The sequence below is a fragment of the Condylura cristata genome, unplaced genomic scaffold, assembly GCF_000260355.1.
Source record: "Condylura cristata isolate star-nosed mole 26May11 unplaced genomic scaffold, ConCri1.0 scaffold00003, whole genome shotgun sequence".
Classification (NCBI taxonomy): Eukaryota; Metazoa; Chordata; class Mammalia; order Eulipotyphla; family Talpidae; genus Condylura; species Condylura cristata.
The window spans coordinates 1240963-1246957 of NW_004567104.1; the positions used below are offsets into that span (position 1 = coordinate 1240963).

The following is a 5995-nucleotide window of genomic DNA, read 5'->3' on the forward strand; positions in this document are numbered from 1 at the left end:
CCATTGGTTGCACAGTAATAATTGTATGGATGTAATGATGTTGTTTATCCATTTATCAATTAATGTACCTTTGGGTTGTTTCTACTTTTTGACTACTATAAAAAATTCATATGGCATTTGTGTGCAAGATGTTGCATGGACATGCTTTTTATTTCCCTACAGGATATAATTAGGAGTAGAGTTGCTGGCTAATGTAGAAACTTCATATTTCACTTCATATTTGAAGTATTGCCAACATTTTCTAAAATGACTCCCCATTTTACACTTCCACTAACAGTGTGTGAGGGTTTCAGAATCCTCACTAACACTTGTTTTTGATTATCACTGTCGAAGTCTTCTGAAATGGTATCTCATGTGGTGTTGATTTACATTTCCTTAATGGTCAGTGATGTTGCATATCTCTTTTGTATGCTTCCTTAGTCATGCACCAATTTTTCTCTAGAAAAAAATATTTATTGAAATCATTTGTACATTTAAACATTGAGCTATGCTTTTAATATTGAGTTATCCAAGTTCTTTATAAGTCTGGATACAATTTTTCATCAGCTATATGTTTAAAAATTTTGGTGTGTTGTCTTGATCTTATGAAACACAGAAGTTTTTAATCTTGCTGTACTCCAACATATCAGCCTACTTTTTAACTACTAGGACCTTAGGTATTATAGTCAAGAATCATTGCCTATTACAAATCACAAAGATTTGTGCCATTATTTTTTTGTTAAAAGTTTTGTATTTTCAGCCTTTGCATTTAAATCTATGACCTATTTTGCATTAATTATTTTTGTTGATGTAGTAAATTATATTGGTTGAGTTTTGGTTAAACCATCCTCCTGTTCTTGGTGTGAATCCCATTTGATCATGATGTAGTATCCTTTTAATGCATTATTGGATTCAGTTTGCTAAGATTTTATTAAGGATTTTTGCATCTATGTTCATTAGGGATATAGTTCTATAATTTTCTGTTTTTATGTGTTGAGTTTACCTAGTTTTGGTATTGGAGTATCTGTATGTATTTTTTCTTTTTAATTAAAAAATGTATTTATTTATGCATACAGAACTGGTGTATAGGCCAGAGGTGCAGGGGTGGTAAGAGGATTCATCAGAGACAGAGTGAGGAGCAGAGTAGGCAGATCAATGAATTACACTGCTGAAGGGAGCAGTGGGTAAGACAAGAGAGGTCTGCTGTGCCATGTGGGTCCCCTCCAGGGCAGGGATAGAACTCACAAAGCTGCTGAGGCTAGCTTGCAGTGCTGTACCCTAACCCATTGTGCCACCAAGGAGGGCCCTATTTTAAATTTTTTGGAAGACGTTGAGTAAGATAAGAATTAGTTAATCTTTGAAGGTTTGGTAGAGTTCACTTGTCCTCTCTGAAAAGGCATTTTTTGTTTTGTTTTGTTTTGTTTTGTTTTTAGCAGAGATCTGAAGAATGATATTGGGGAGGGAACACATGTACAAAGCCTCTGACTGGGGATGGGCTTGTGGTGAGCATGGGTCAAGAAGGAGAGTGGCATGAGGTGAGCCAGTAGCTAAATCTTACAGCCCATAGATCATTTCAAAAATTTCACATTTTTCTTAAGAACATGAAATGAGTCTATGCTTCAAATTCAAATTTCATATTCAAATTTTAGAAGATAAATGATTGTTGTGTTGGAAAGAATTTTGGAGGAAATAAGGAAAGGTGAAGGAACATTCAGACAGCTATTTTAATAGCTCAGGGCCTTCCTGATGCAAACAGAGCTATTCTGAATTCTGAGTAAACATTGTTAGTTCTTGCTGCCCTCATTGAAGTGCAGGAGAAAGTCTGACTCATAGGTCAGAGCAATCCTACCCACCATGCTTAGTATTCAATCCTAAGTAGTATAAAGAGTAAAGGTTCATCAATTTTATAATTATTTCCTATTTGTGTGTGAGTGTAACATAAATGCCCACACTGATAATTATGTTTGATAATGAGATTGAAAATGTCATTGTCATAGCACCACCTTGTGGAATGTAATAAGAAAGTTTTCTCAGTGGCTTAAACAAAACAAAACAAAACAAAACACCAAGTTCTCCATGCCCTTCTAGAAGGAGATGAACTATGTATGCATTCAGAATAATACAGTGATTAATATCTATTTATATATCAAAATTATTTTACATGACTTAAAAATCAAATTGCTAAACAGTATTGTTTTTACTCTTAATTTCACATGTGCAGCAATGATAACCCTAACAATGTCTACTTTTCTAACTTATCATCATACTCAAAAAATTCTTTTGATTCATTCTAACACACACAGCAATGAACATGGCAAGAAAATAATGAATAGAATGGCAAGCAATAAAATCTAATTCATGCCATAACACTAGAAAGGTTACAAGGGAAGTCCATACATATACAACTTAACAAACGTTGGAAATACTGTTAATTTCAAATAAACAATGATCAAAGTGGAAATTTCGTGCTAGAAGTCCCAAAGTCACGGTTTGTAAGAACAAGTGGTGCCACCAGTGTCCAAACATACAGCACGATGCCAATCCAACCAGATGAGATTTTCACCCAGACAGCTGTCCACTGGCTTTTCATCTCACGTGAAGGCTCATATCTGTACCAGTTGGTAAGGGTCATCATGATGTAAAGTGAAGCCAGGAAGAGCATGAAGTGAAAGAAGGAGTAACTGTAAGTAACACCATCCATTTCATTATCTATAGCTTGGTCACATCATCTCCATCTTCCAGTGACCCATCACTTTTGGGTCCTCCATCTTCTATTAATGTTGATTCATCACTTGTTAGAGTCAGTTTATTAACTTGACTATTGTTTGAAGTGCAGATGCTTGAATAAAATACACACAATAAAAACAGGATTCGGCCTATAATTCCTTGAGCATGCCACCACTGGACTGATTGACCTTCCTTTGGGATAGTGCTTGTTGTATTGAACCCAATTATGCTTAGGAGACTTGGATTACAATTTGTTTCTGGTTCATTGGTCATAGCAGACCATGTCAACTATATCATATAGACTGTAATTACTGAAGACAGTAGCAAACCAGCCCTTGGTTGTGATTCTTGGATTTTTGGCAGTATACACATTATAGAAGCACCAAGGCAAAGGAGCATGCTGACACTGATGATTGCTTTATTTTCTGGACAACTGGCTGGATGAGTGTAATAGACAAGGAATAAGACAATAGCAACTAAGATAGCAGGTAATTCAGAGCAGTAGCTGATAACAAAGCTGCATACCAGCATCTTGAGTGCCCTTCTTCCATTTTTTTCAACCCAGGATTCATTCCATGAATGTGCAAAATCACTAAGTAAGACTAGCTGTATGAGAATGAAGCAAAAGGCACCTGCCATGTCTGCTTAAAACCATACGGTTGTAAAAGTTCCTTCTGGAATGAAGAAAGCCCCAATAATAATTGCAATTGCTGCAGCAAATTTAAAGAACCAGAATCCATTGTGTATTGCAGCTCTGGGATCACTGCTACTCTTCACTTTGATCATTAGCAGAGAAAGGAGAAGATAGAACATAGCCAAGCCAAACCACAAACGGTATACAGCTTTATAGCCAACTAGAATATTACAAGGGACAACACCTTTCTCATTCTCGCAAAGCCCAGGAATCTTATTCAGTTGTTCATCCACTCCTGGTGTCATTATTACACAAGCTACACAAATTCCAACAAGCAAGAAAAGTGCATAGATCAACCTAGTTACAGTGGAGTTGTTTCCACTGGGACAGCATCAGCACAGCAAGCATGGAGCACTGCCACACATGGGATCCAGCTCGCCATGGAGCACAATCCCAAGATGCTCCCCATCGTCTCAACGTCGCTAAACACTGACACTGACAAGATGGAGAGACCGCCTTTTGGGGCTTATTTACTATCTCAAAATTATTTTAATATGTGTAAAACAAAGTTGACTCACCCATTTGTTTAATTTTACTGATTCATGGATTCTCTTCAAGAATTATTTAATACAGACTATAACATGTAAAATAAGGCAAAACAATATAACTAAAAATTCAAAGGAAAAATAGAGCAGAAGAGAAAATAGATTAGAAATTAGCCCAATCAAACATGCTGATTTAAGACTGTTTGGTTTGCATGCCCAACTATCAGCCTGCCCTTTTCCTCCTACAGTGCTTTGATTTTGTCCTGGTATCAAGTTCCTGTGTTGAATCCTTGAAGATGAGCAAGAATGACCTGCGAGAGTGACCCTGCGTTCGACCATTTTTGTTGGACATTTTGTGTGAGGCTTTTTTTAGTGAGATGTACTTGCTATGATTTTTCACTTGGCTTTAAATTTTCTAGGAGTCCTCTCCAAAAGGGACACTTAGTTAGAAATAACTCAGTGTCCATAAATTGAAAACAGACCTGCATCTTGGGAAAAAACACAATATTGCTAAGACTAAGACCAGGGTCTCTAGAGACCCACTCCTTTGGCTCATGATTTAAGATCCCCGATGAAACACCAATGACACTGTAATCAGCAATCCAAGCCAAATTGGCTTTCTCTTTTAACTAATTTGTTATTTACTTTGAAGTTTCATTTTCTATATGCTCCTTAAGTTAAAATATATTCACTGAGCCAAATGAAAATGCATTTAACAAATTACTTTAGACAGTTGGTATAGAAAAGTTATTCTTCTGCATGCTAATCTTTGGTTTGTAAATACAAAGCTCTAAGTCTCTGAGTTGGCAGATCAGTGGGGTATGTGGGGAAAAGGTCTAGATGGTTCTATGTACTTTTAGAAATAATTTGTGTCTACTTTGTGTATTTCTTTAGATATCCAACAGGAGAGGGAAAGATCATATTCTAAAAAAGTACTGTTTTCCTCTTTGGACAATGACATAAGATATTATTTTTACATATACTTTTATCTAGGAATCAAACTTCTTTCTTTTAAACATTTTTATTGAAGTAACAGTGCATTATAGCATTATGTAAGCTCCAGAAATTTATCATTACAAATCAACATCTGCATATAATACATCTTGGTCACCACTAAAATGTCCAGTTCTGCCCTTCATGATACATTTGATTCCTTTACCCAATTTACCCATGTGCTTTCACCCTTCCCTTCCCATAATCATTAATTTGGTGTTATCATTGAGAAGCTTATTTTTGTTTTATTTCATTCATGTGTTTATTATATTCATGCATTGTTCTTTCTTTGTCTTATTTCACTAAGCATAATTTCATCTAGGTCCACCCATGTTGTTGCAAATTATAGGATTTCATCTTTTTAAATAGCTGAGTATTTCTGTTATGTGTATACCACATCTTCTTTATCCAGCCTTCATCACTGGGCACGTATGTTATTTTCAACCCTGGTTATTGTGAATAGTACCTCAGGATGTGATTCTTTCTGGATTTACATATTTGTCCATTTGTGTAGCTATATCCAGTTTATAAAGAGAAGAAACAAACATAGAACTGATAGAATGTCTCCTTCAAGCTTGCCTTGATTATTTAAGCCCATGAGTCAACTGCTATAGTTGCTAATCTACCAGGAATAGTCCCTGCTTCCAGCCCAAAGAAACACATTTACTATTTTAATGACAAAAACTTGCTAAAGTGGGCATGTGAAATGTAACCTTGGAAAGGAATGCTTTTCATACCAGGAAATCTTTAAAAAGGTTTGAGTGTTTGCCATAACTAAAGATCTGACGATGCATGACCGATGACTTCATCCCCAAATGAAGGCTAGTTGCCTGCTTTTGTAATCCTCGGGGACAATCACACTAAAAAAAAAAAAATAGGACTAATTTGGAAATAGCATGGAGGAAAGAGACTCTTCATTTGCTCTCCTCCATAAAATTAAAGAACCCATCTATGTGAGTACAGAGGCGTCACGATGCAGGCACTGGCATAAATGCCTGTTTCTCCCATAACACTGACAGCAACTGCAGAGGGCCTACGTGAGATATGAGAGAGAGAGAGAGAGAGAGAGAGAGAGAGAGAGAGAGAGAGAGAGAGTATCAGTGCACCTCTGTACATC

At 36.3% G+C, this 5995-nt stretch overlaps 1 pseudogene; it reads right to left on the minus strand.

Moving 5' to 3' along the window:
• Positions 1 to 2428: 2428 nt before the first annotated feature.
• On the minus strand, positions 2429 to 3838 carry LOC101619199 (annotated as a pseudogene).
• Positions 3839 to 5995: the final 2157 nt, after the last annotated feature.